Raw genomic sequence first — 13,315 nt, forward strand, 5'->3', positions numbered from 1 at the left:
GGAGTGGGGCAGTTGCCCCACTACAAGGCCTAAAAGCAAACTATTCCACTGCATAGGAAAGATAGGAAGTATAGCCAGAGACCATGCTGGCTTAACCAGGAGATCCTCAATGATCTAAAAATCAAAAAATTGTTGTACGTAAAGTGGAAACTAGGTCAAATTACGACAAAGGATGAACATAAATAACACAAGTATGTAGGGACAAAACGAGAAAGGCCAAGGAACAAAACAGATCATAGCTAGAGACATAAAGGGTGACAAGAAAACATTCTACAAATACGTTAGAAGCAAGAGGAAGATCAAGGACAGGGTAGGCCCATTACTCAATGAAGAGGGAAAAAAACAATAACAGAAAATGTGGAAATGGCAGAGGTGCTTAATGACTTCTTTGTTTCAGTGTTCAAGAAGAGGGTTAGTGGTAATTGGACATCTAGCATACTGAATGCCAGTGAAAATGAGGTGGGATCTGAGGATAAAATAGGAAAAGAACAAGTAAAAAATTATTTAGACCAATTAGATGTCTTCAGGTCACCAGGGCCTGATGAAATGCATCCTAGAATACTCAAGAAGCTGACTGAGGAGACATCTGAGCCATTAGTGATTATCTTTGAAAAGTCATGGAAAATGGGAGAGATTCCAGAAGACTGGAAATGGGCATCTATAAAAAGGAAAATAAGGACAACCTGGGGAAATACAGACCAGTCAGCTTAACTTCTGTACCTGGAAAGATAATGGAGCAAATAATTAAGCTCTAAATTTGCAAACATCTGGAAGATAATCAGGTGATAAGTAATAGTCAGCATGGATTTGTCAAGAACAAATCGTGTCAAACCAACCTGATAGCTTTCTTTGACAGGGTAACAAGCCTTGTGGATGGGGAGAAGCAGTAGATGTGGTATATGTTGACGGTAGTAAGGCTTTTGATGCAGTCTCACATGACCTTCTCATAAACAAACTAGGGAAAGACAACTTAGATGGAGCTACTATAAGATGCGTGCAAAACTGGTGGAAAACCATTCCCAGAGAGTAGCTATCAATGGCTAACTTCCTGTCAGGGTGGTTAAGCACTGAAATAAATTGCCTGAGGGGTTCTGGAATCTCCATCAATGGAGATTTTTAAGAGTAGGTTAGACAAACACCTGTCTGGGATGATCTAGATAATGCTTAGTCATGCCATGAGTGCAGGGGACTGGATTAGATCAGTGGTTCTCAGCTGGGGGTCAGTGAGCCCTTTCAAGGGGGCCGCGGAGCCCCACGGCTGAAACCTGGAGCCCCAGTGCTGAAGCCTGCCCCCCCCCTTCCCCCTAAGCCAGGAGCGGTGCGGGTCTGAAGCCAGTGGGCCCCCTGCTGTAGTTAGGAGCGGCGCGGGGCTGAAGCCCGTGGTGCCCTCCCCATCCCCCCCAAGCCGGGAGTGGCGCAGCCAGAAGCTAGGTGGGGCTGAAGCCGGCAGGGTCCCCACATCCCCTCCTAGCTAGGAGCAACGCGGTGCTCGAGCCGGCAAGCCTACCCTCCCCCACAAGCCAGGAGCAGCAGGGAGGCTGAAGCCGGGAGTCCCAGTGCCTTGCCCCTGAAGCTGGGCATTGCACTGGAAGCCCCCCTGCCTGCATACAGCCCATAGCTACCCCCTGCCTGCACCCTGAGCTACCCCCTGCCCATACACAGTCCTTAGCTATCCCCTCCCTGCACCCTGAGCTACTCCCCTCATTTCACACAGCCCCTAACTAACCCCCTGCCTGCACCCTGAGCGGTTTTCAAACCTTTTGAACTGAGTCCCCACTTTGAGATATATTTTTGGTTGCATCGCCCCAGAGCACAGACAAGCTGGGTGCCCTCCTGAGTGAGTCAGGGGGTGGAGATGGCACATCCTCCCTGGACCCTGCTCTGTGGAGATGGGATGAACCATGCCAGGCATTCCTCCCCCCGCCCCCCCAAAAAATAGAAGTAAAACTATGCCTATGCCCAAGTGTGTCCCCTTGGCCTGGAGCCCACGCTTCCCCCCTGCCGGGCCCTATTGTTTTTATAGGATGTTGAATGGGGTCTCAGCAAGAAAAAGGTTGAGAACCCCTGGATTTGATGATCTCTCAAGGTCCCTTCCAGTCCTATGATTCTATGTGGAAAGGAACAACTGAAACCGGGTGACATGGGCAAATCCACTGAGCAGCTGGGCTGACAGATAGAGTACGGCAACTGCGTGGCATGTGGCAATGAAGAGAAGAGATTCCTCCGTGGGACAGTAGACGGAGCCACTGCCCAATCCAGCTACACTCACAGCCCCACTGTCGAGAAGAGACTCAGAGAGGGAGTGTCATGGTTTGGGGTCACTGCAGAGAGTTTGGGCCATCAGTGTTGTTACTGGGGATTTCTAACCCTACATATTTCAGTCTGTTTGTGTGTGTGTGTGTATAGTTATCTAATTTCCCTTGTAACTGTGGAAACTCCAGTCTTTGGGTTGGGGTTTAACTGCTTCACCTGAGGGTTGCTCTGTTGACTCCAGAGCTGGCCCTGCCTATCCCACCACAGCGGTTACTAACTTGTGCCCCATTGGGTCTCCACCCCATCCCCCCCAGTGAGAGCTCAGGGCTCCGTGAAATTTTCTCACTGTTTAAGTGAGAAAACAAAGCCCGTTTTTCATGAGGTCAGTCATTCTTATCAGCATCAGGCCTCTCAGAAGGGCTAATTTAAATGTTAAGGGTTCCTGCATCACTTGGGATCTTGGGTTTGTTCTTTGGAAGTATCACATCTCCTGAAATGTTTGCTGACCTCACCCACTATCCTTCCTCTCAGGGCTAAATAAAACAAAAAGTTCCAAGGCAACATTTCAAAATAAATAAGCCAGCACAAAAAAGTCCGTTCCCAAGTTTATTTTGTTTAACTGTAAATGGTTTTCTGTTGCTTCTTATGCGTGATTACATTAAAACAAGAATACTAATTTCTTAATGCACAATAGGGAGAGTAAATGACAGTCATGCTCTAAATATAGCAGTTTAATTGTCTTCAACGGATTCTAATTGTCTTCAACTAAGCTATTGCTGGAAATGGCCAGGTCCTGCTGCAGCTCTTTGCAAAAGCTGTCTAAAAAGGCAGAAACTGTGTTATTGTTTTTATTTATGGAGTTTTTCAGAATTCCCTTGATTTTATTTATTATTCTGGATAGAATCCCTTTCTCCAAATCTCTCAAACTTGCCTTCCCTTCATAGTGGTCTATCAGACATCTCTGTATCCAGGATTTGACAAACTCTTCATAGTTACTTATCTATTTCACATAGTTGTCAAAGTTCATCTCTTCCAGCAGCTTCTTTAGCAAAAAGAACTGAAAGAAGCTTTGGCTGGCATATTCAAGGGCCTGTTCACTGCTGAGAAAATTGTCAACTATTTCTAGTCCGAGCCTTTTGTTGACATAACCCACCAGGGCAGGTTTGAGACACTGATCGCAGAAATTCCTCACCCTTGTTTGGCTTTCCTTCTTTTCCAAATAGAGATCAGTAAATATGGAGAAATAATGAGGTTTCAGCTTCTCCAGATGTTGCTGAGGATCGTTTTCTTTGATAAAATCTTCATGCATCTTCTGAAATGCCAAGCTGCTTCCCCCAAAACGTGACGCTTCAGGTCAACTTCAAACAAAGGAGAAGTGTGAAGTTGCTCAATCTCCTCCTCTTTTAACCTCTCATTAACCATATGCAGCAGTTCTCCACAATAGGTTTCATCATAGTCTGTTTTGGATTTAACTTTTTCTTCAATGTATTTCTTGCATTCAGTCATTAAAGATAGAGCAAACTCTTCAGTTTTACAGTAACATTCCTGTGAGAAGTATTCTGCAACTGCTCTGGTCCATTTTAAGTTTAAGTACTCCTTCTTCATTGTGAAAGACTTCATTCTATAATCCAGCAGGCTTTTTGCATGTTGTAGTATCTGTCTGACAGCACCCGCTCTGTGCTTCAGATCCTTTCTCAGCTGGAGATCCATATCTTGAACAACTTGACGTTTCTGTAAAGTACAGAGCGTTAACTCTGACAGGGTTTCTCGCCACATCGTTTCAAATTCTTTTTTCAGTTTCTCATGGTCTAATTTATCTTCTCTGTTTCGGTATTCAGCCAAGAGTCTGTCAACTTCCCCTTCAATTTTCTGCTTGTACTCAGACTGGGTATTGTCTATCTTGTGCTGTCCTCTTCGTATTCGAATTGCTTCCTTACAGTTACTGGTTGAAGAATTTTCAAGTTCTCTTTTGAGGCTATTTGCGCTCCTTTTGAAATCTTCTCTGTACTTTTCTATCAGGTTCAAATTTGGAGCTTCACTTTTAAAATACTGTTCTCAGTTATTCAAGAGCTTCTGTTCTCCCTGCTCTAGCTTCCCTTGTGCTTCCATTTTTAAGCTGTGAAAGAGATCACCCTCTAGTGTCTCTGGCAGCTGATTCTGGATAAAAGTTTCTTTTTCAGATATCCAGAGATACATCTCCTTGCGGAAACCCCATTCCCATTCAGAATACTTCATAGACAGCTGGTGATAGGCTTCAGCTACAAGGCTATTTCTAAAGCTGAAGATGAAGTTCTCATGTTTCACTGACTTCCACAGGCTCTTCAACCATACAATAAAATCAGGAATATCCTTTCCAGCTCTTTTCCGTGAACGGTTCTCTATGAATTCAAACAGGTATTTCTTTAGCTCACACACACTCTCACTGTATCCAGTGTTTACGGGAGCCATGGGAGGGACTCCATGCCGCAAGTCAGGCATGTACCAATTGTGTTTTTCTGGGTCATACTCCATAATATCAGAAAATGCCATTTCCCTGCTTTGCTTTTCCATCCTTGCTGCAGCTTTGGTCATTTCATTCAGCTGCTCCAGGAGGTGTTTCCTGTCCCTCATGTTTTGATCATGAGCAGACACATCACTGACATTCTGGTGCACAAACTGGCAGTTTGGCTGTTGTCCTATTTCCTTCATTCTGAGAAATGCATGGACCACAATTTGCAGAACATCCTTCATTTCTGTGGCATTCTCCATGGTCATGTTAACGATGGTGATGTCACTCAGTCCAATCACCAGGGTGGCCAGCTCATTGTCATGTTGATAACTGTCTTCCAGTGCTGTTAGTTCAGGGGCCTTCAGACCTTCAGTGTCTATCACCAGGATGAAATCACAGCCAAGCAGCTCCTGAACAGCTTCTGTAACTTTAATGAGTGTCATGAACGCTCCTCGCGTACATCGATCGCTACATTGATCAACTGCAGGCAGAACATGGTGTTGAGAAGAGTGGATTTCCCAGTACTCTGCACTCCCAGCACTGTTATAACCACCATTCTGGATCTACCCCCTAGTCTGATATGGAGATGAGTTAGAACATCTACTACCCAGCTCATGGGGATGTTGGAGGCATCTCCATCGATCAGCTCCACAGGAAACCCTTCCAGCATCAGGTCAGCTGCTGTGCATGGGAGATGGGAGAATTGTCTTTGGCTTTCTTCCATTTTCCCTTCTTTAACCATTGAGCATTCAGCGTCATAGAACTGTCCCAACTCACGCATGAAATGCTCCACCCCCAAGGAACTATCAGATATTAATTTATCTAATTCCTCCAGCTGTTTTCGGTCCACTCCTGGAGTTTCACATTTCTCTTTATAGTCTGCCCACATTTCAGAAAGATTCCCCCTAGCAATATTATCCAGGCTAAATTTCATCCATTTCAGAAAGTAATGTTTCTCCACTGGATTCAACTGTACTATTCCATTGATAAACTTAGTCAAACCATTAGTACGGTCACACTGATTGTGCTGTCTACGTATCTCTAACCATTTCTGTTTCAGCGCAGATTTATAGTCTTCAATGGCCACGTCCCCTTGCCTTTTCATTTGGCACATCTCTTTTTCCAATTGAGCCAAGTTTTTCCATGGGTCTCCTTGCAGGCTCAGCATTCCCCTTTTGTATTTCGCCCCATCTCTTATTTCTGCAGTGATTTCTTCAGTATATTTCCTCGCACACTGACATGCCTGACACTCCTCATCCACCTGGATTCCTAGGTCACGTGCCGTCACAGCCATGGCTTCCAAACTCACTGTCTTCGGAGATGAATTCACTATGGTTCCTATGGTGGACTTCACCTTTTTCCACAAATCCTGCATTATTCATGGTACTATCTTTCACCAGTACTAGTGATTTGCTCAGTTTCAACACTGAGGACAGCTTATTAAGAAATCCCAGAGTTTCTTTGGGTTTCTTATTCTTGCAGTTGAGGATGAAGTAATATTTAGAGCTGGATTTTTTCAGAGATGATAACAGCTCGTATTCTCTCTCACCGATGCTCTCGGTAACTATGAACACTGCGGAGGAGACCGCTGTTAAAAAGCTAAACTGTAGCCAGTGGGACTCAATGTCTCCGTGCAGATTTGTAACTGCAATGGGTTCTGGGAAAAGATCAGAAATTTCCGTCCCCCCAGGGAAATACCAGGAAATCTCAACCAGCCCATCTGCGATTTTCTGAAGGAAGTTCCCAGACTCCATGTCCCAATGGATAAAGAAATCGTGGTGCTGCTGGGAGGGGCTGAGAACCTCATTGAGGAGTTGGGACTTGGAGAAGCTGCAGCTCCCCATCCACAGAAAAGAAATCATTGGCATTTCTGTGAGCACCAGGCTCTCCTCTCTGAACCCTCTGCTCTGTGCCAGGGAGTGCGGCCTCCACTTCCTCACAATGTCCCTCATGACCCACAGTAGTAGGGTGCCCTTGGGGGTGTTGAGGGTGGGTAGCAGCAGAGGGAGGGCAAACTGGCACATGGACATTTTGGACAGGATCTCCTGCTGTAGGAAACTGAGCAAAGCAGAACAGCACAAAGAACATCAAGAGATTGCAGAGAAACTTTCATCTCAGTGTCACTAAAACAGAAAGTGCCATCAGTATGCAGTTTCTCCTCATAATCATCCATTTCTTCTGCAGGAGCCTTGTGCCCAATGCTTGTATTTCTGGCCGTCCCATTCAGAGCCATGACCTTCCTCAGGAAATGCCAAGGTAAATCACCTAATGCCTCTGGAATCCTGTTCTTGATGCTTTCTGGGCAGATCTCCAAAACATCCCTCAGCCTGATCTTGATGCTTCTGTGCTTCTCCAGGTTTAATCTGGACAGAACATCTTGAAATACTTTACTTCTTTCTGCAGAAGGAAGTTAAAACAAACCAAAATTTCAGAGTAGAAAATGGTGACTTTATATACAGTTTACTCATTCCATAGACAGCCTGATGTTTGTAATTTAAAGAAAAGCAGTACCCAGTAAGTAACAGATGACTTATACATCCTGGGTTCAATTCTTCTCTTACTTCTATTGGTATAACAAAAATGAAGCCAATGGGATTACTTCCATGCAAATAAAACATAGTTCTGGCCCACTTTGAACTCCACTAGGTTGGTTTGCATTGTTTGATCCCAATCCTTATCCTCAGCGCAGTGCAGAGTCCACTTGAAAATGGCTTAAGTGGCCAACTGAGAATTTCCTAGAAAATCTTCCAGTATAACCAGCTCTATGACATCCCAGCTCACAGCTACTGGAGGAGGGGGCATAGACTCAGGACCCTGTCTCTGTGGTGATCCCAGAAGCTGGAATGATCCCTTGGCTGCTCTAAGCTGCTGCTCAGGATCAGACTGGTGCCTGGCAGTCTGAGGATCAGGTGGCTGTGATGGTAGCCTACACCCGTCACCCTGAGCTGTGCTGGGCATCAATGGCTCATCCGGAGGATCTGACCCTTTATTTCCCTTTCAGCAGTCAGTGCAGATTACACCTTCTGGGAAGACTTATTTTTGATTTTCTTCATATCTTCCTCCATCTCTTTGCTGGGACATGTCTTTTACAGGTGTAGCTAACAGCACTGTGGCTTTGCTTACTTCCCAGCGACCAAATCAGTCCCTTCACTCACGCTACTTCCTCTGTCCTTTTGGGGAGCTGTGAGGACTGTCATTACTTACAAAGCAAATTTACCCACATTGCAACATGGGGAGCTAATGCTAAGACACCTCCAGGCCAGTCCTGGTATGGTAATGTCTCCAGTGCAGTGTTAGGGTATTTGGACCTGATAAACAATTAACCCATTTATTATGTGTTATAGAGACATTATTAAGGTCACAAGAGCAAACTATTCCACTGCACAGGAAAGATAGGAAGAATGGCAAGAGACCACCCTGGCTTAACCAGGAGATCTTCCATGATCTAAAAATAAAAAAAAGAGTCCTACAAAAAGTTGAAACTAGGTCAGATTACCAAGGATGAATACAAACAAACAACGCAAGAATGAAGGGGCAAAATTAGAAAGGACAAGGCACAAAAGGAAATCAAACAAGCTAGGGACATAAAGGGTAACAAGAAAACATTCTACAAATACATTAGAAGCAAGAGGAAGACCAAGGACAGAGTAGGCCCATTACTCAAAGAAGACAAAAAAGCAATAACAGAAAATGTGGAAATGGCAGACGTGCTTAATGACTTCTTTGTTTCGGTTTTCACCAAGAAGGTTGGTGGCGATTGGACGCCTAACATAGTGAACACCAGTGAAAATGGGGTAGGTTCAAAACAGGAAAGAGTAAGTTGAAAATTACTTAGACAAGTGAGATGTCTTCAAGTCACTTGAGCCCAATGAAGTGCATCCTAGAATACACAAGGAGCTGACTGAGGAGATATCTGAGCCATTAGCTATTATCTTTGAAAAGTCATGGAAGACGGGTGATATTCCAGAAGACTGGAAAAGGGCACATATGGTGCCTAACTATAAAAAGGAAAATAAGGACAACCCAGGGAATTACAGACCAGTCAGCTTAACTTCTGGACCCGGAAAGATAATGGAGCAAATAATGAAGGAATCAATTTGCAAACATCTAGAAGATAATAAGGCAATATGTAATAGTCAGCATGGATTTGTCAAGAACAAATCATATCAAACCGACTCGATAGTTTTCTTTGACAGGGTGACGGCCGTGTGGATGGGGGGAAGCAGTAGATGTGGTATATCGAGACTTTAGTAAGGCATCTGATATAGTCTCAAATGACCTTCTCATTAAAAAACTAGGAAAATACAACCAAGATGGAGCTATTATAAGGTAGGTGCATAACTGGTTGGATAACCATTCCCAGAGTAGTTCTCAATGGCTCACAGTCATGCTGGAAGGGCACAACGAGTCGGCTTCTGCAAGGATCAGTTCTGGGTCTAGTTCTGTTCAATATAGTCATCAATGATTTAGATAATGGCATAGAGAGTACATTTATACAATTTGCAGACGATACCAAGGTGGGAGGAGTTGCAAGTGCTTTGGAGGATAGGATTATAATTGAAAAAGAGCTGGACAAACTGGAGAAATGGTCTGAGGTTACTAGGACAAAATTCAATAAGAACAAATGCAAAATATTCCACTTAGGAAGGAACAATCAGTTGGACATGTACAAAATGGAAAATGACTGCCTGGGAAGGATTACTGCAAAAAAGGGATCTAGAGGTCAGAGTGGACCACAAGCTAAATATGAGTTAACAGTGTAAGACTGTTGCAAAAAAACCAAATATCATTCTGGGATGTATTAGCAGCAGTGTTGTAAGCAAGACATGCAAAGTAATTCTTCTGCTCCAGTCCACGTTGATTATGCCTCAGCTGGAGTATTGTGTCCAGTTCTGGGTGCCACATTTCAGTAAAGATGTGGACAAACTGGAAAAAGTCCAGAGAAGAGCAACAAAAATGATTCAAGATCTAGAAAGCATGACCTATGAGGGAAGATTGAAAAACTTGGGTTTGTTTAGTCTGGAAAAGAGAAGACTGAGAAGGGACATGATAACCGTTTTCAAGTACCTAAAAGGTTGTTATAAGAAGGAGGAAGAAACATTATTTTCCTATCCTCTGATGATTGGACAAGAAGCAATTGGCTTAAATTGCAGCAAGGGAAGTTTTGATAGGAATTTTTTCCTAATGCCCGAACTGTCAGGGTGGTTAAGCACTGGAATAAATTGCCTAGGGAGGTTGTGGAATCTCCGTCATTGGAGATTTTTAAGAGCAGGTTAGACAAACACCTGCTAGATGGTGCTTGGTCCTGCCATGAGGGCAGGGGACTGGACTTGATGACCTCTCAAGGTCCCTTCCAGTCCTATGATTCTATAATGAAGCACCAGCTCTGCTTTAGTTTAGGTTGAGAAGCCCTTTCTACTTAAATGTTATTTCTTCTTAGTGCTGTAAGATCTCTATGCTTACTTGGACTATCTTGAAATTTGTTGTCTCATGGGGGAACAGGATAGGGTTAGTGACCCAAATTTCAGGGTCATTTGATCAAGGAGTTCCCCAGACACAGCTCGTCAAAAACACAGCATTTTGCAAAATCAGCAGTCTTACAATGGAGGGGATTGTGCACCACAGAGCTCAGCATCCCCTACTTGATCTCAGTCACTCAGCATTTATTTCAGCCAGTGTGTGGCACTGACTGCCCGTTTGAGGAAGCAATACTGAAAACATCTATTAAAGGAAACCTTTGGCTTTCTAGAACACTGCGTGCAAACACTCATAAGCCAAAGAGATTGAAACGTGCATGTGCTGTGAGCCTAGGCAAGAGTCTTTCCAGACAGTCCACTCTCACAGTAGCTGGATGGCTCAAGTACATTTGAGCCCTACTCTACTCCACAGTATTCACAACCTTCCTCAGAATACCATCCTTGCCGCCATGGATGTCACTTTCCTATACACCAATATCCCTCACAATGACAGGATAGCTGCCTGCCCCAAATATTTAAAAGACAGTGGACAACCATCAATTATCCATCCCAAACACATAGCCAAACTCATCCAGTTCATCCTCGCCTGTCATAGATTTACCTCAGCAATAAACATTTTGTCCAAAGCATGAGAACAGCCAGGGGTACTAGGATGGCTCCCCAATATGCTAACCTCTTCATGGGTCATCCTGAAGAAGAATTTCTGGAGAAGTGCATCATGAAACCAGTGATATACCTAAGAAATTTTCATCCTATGGGAAGACAGCTTAAACTCCCTCAGACTTCCACCACAACTTCAACAACCACCACCCATCCATTAAACTCTCTCTGGAGCTTTCCCACACTAGCATCAACTTCTGGACACCACAATCAGCTTCATCAATGGAACCCTACAGACAACCATATACAAGAAAGCCATGGATCACCACACCTACCTTCATAGATCTAGTAACCACCCCAACCATACCAAGAAATATGTTATTGACAGCCAGGCACTCAGATACCACAGAATGTGCTCTGAGGAGAAAGTAAGTGATATATACCTTAATGAAGGGATAGCCTATTTTTGTCAAGGTCCAAATTTCTTGGTCAAGGTATAGTCAAGGTCCAGACTCCAAGAAAAAAATGTTTAAAAACCCATAATGATAATAAACAAATAAAAACATTGTGGGGTCCATTCAAAAGCATCTCGCATTCCAGATTTGGCCCATGGTCCGCCTATTGACTATCCCTAGCTTAACACACTTGTTGTTGATATTGTGAAGGCCAAAACTATAACAGTGGTCAAAAAAGACCTAGGTAAATTGATGGAAGATAGGTCCATCAATGGCTATTAGCCAGGATGGGCAGGGATGGTGTCCCTAGCCTCTCTTTGCCAGAAGTTGGGAATGGGTGACAGGGGATGGATCACTTGATGATTACCTTTTTTATTCATTCCTTCTGAAGCACCTGACATTGGCCTCTGTCAGAAGACAGAATACTGAGCTAGATGGACTTTGGTCTGACCCAGTACGGCCACCCAGTATGGTCACTTAAAACCACCTTCACCAAACAAGGACACTTCATCAGAGAAGTAGATGGCATCATGCAACAGGCCACACAAATACCCCAGGAGAACCTGCTTCAATACAGAAATAAACCCCCTTCTGACTGCATACCCCTATTTGTCACCTACCACCCCACACTGGAACCCATACAGTAAAGCTAGTGTAACCACCAATGGGTGTAAACAACTACACCCCATACGCGATGGGTACCCCATCATGAAAGAAATATTTCAAGAATCATCTCTTCTGGTCTTCGAACAATCTCTTGAAACTCATTGTTGCCCTGGTTTGAGGGATGTGTATACCCCATTATGTGATCAAACTAATTGCAACCATATTATGTGCATTCTGCCAATAGGAATTAATGAAATAGAACACCACATAGTTAAGGGTTAATTTGGAGACAGGCTTTTAGAAGCGAGGTCATATCTAGCTGATAGTTTTTGCTAATCAGAATGGGAGGAGGGGACAGACAAGTAAACAACTGAGACTGAAAACCTTGGTGGTTGGAAAACTTTGAATCTAGGCACCTCTAATATGAAAAGTTGACTGAAAGTTAGAAAAGAGATGATCCAGTTGGGGTCATTATGACCTATGTGTTTTGTAGAAGTTAGTCATAAAAGATTAGCTAATAGAGTATATTGTGGAGCAGTCCTCTGAAGCCATCTTGAGACACTTTTTTCTGACACCCTTTCTCCCTGGTGGGTGAGCAACTGGTCACTGCAAACCTGCTGTTAATTACTCAATACCATTCCAGATCTTAGGAAAAATATCTGGGATGTTCTAAACCTATTGCTTATGTCTCTATATGCTTAAATCTAATAAACTGCAGTGTTAGATAAGAGCATACTTACTTGCATTTAATCCTTGATCAGACAGAAGTGCTGTGTTCCTGTTGATTGATTCCTGACACTACATGGAGTGAAATAGTTAAGTTGCCCCTGCTGTGGGTTCTGAAAACCCCAGATAACACTCGTCATCAAGAGGAAGCTCCCCACAGACCAGGACACACCCACTCAAAGCAGCACCAGACTCTGCCAGAACAATAGATGCAAAACTTGCAGACATATCTCCATTACTATAATGATCAACATTCCACACAAAACACCTTTCAAGATCCCAGGATCTTATACATGCCTATCACATGTAGCACACTTCATCCAGTGCACTAAATGCCTGAATAATGATTATATGGATGAAACAGATAAGCACTATAAACTCAAATGAATATACATAGGAAAATGATAAAAGACAAAAACAACCGATCACCTGTGGGTAAACACTTTTCAGAAAGTAATCACTCTGTATCTGACCTATCAGACCCAATCCTCAAAGGCAACTTGCACAGCATTTTCAAAAGAAGAACCAGGGAGCTTACATTCATTACTCTGCTGGACACCAAATCGTGGATTATGGACATCATGGATTGAACAGAGACACTAGATTTATGGTTTATTAAAACAATCTGTAATCCACTAACCCCTTCTTTTTTTTCTATTTGCAGCGGTGCTAATGGCCCATTCTACTTTGAATGGTCCCTTACAATATGT

The 13,315-nt window shown here is 43.6% G+C and overlaps 1 pseudogene; it reads right to left on the reverse strand.

Moving 5' to 3' along the window:
• Window positions 1-3,004: 3,004 nt before the first annotated feature.
• Window positions 3,005-13,315, reverse strand: part of LOC140912874 (up-regulator of cell proliferation-like) — a 74,523-nt pseudogene continuing 64,212 nt past the window's right edge.

The sequence above is a fragment of the Lepidochelys kempii genome, chromosome 6, assembly GCF_965140265.1.
Source record: "Lepidochelys kempii isolate rLepKem1 chromosome 6, rLepKem1.hap2, whole genome shotgun sequence".
Classification (NCBI taxonomy): Eukaryota; Metazoa; Chordata; order Testudines; family Cheloniidae; genus Lepidochelys; species Lepidochelys kempii.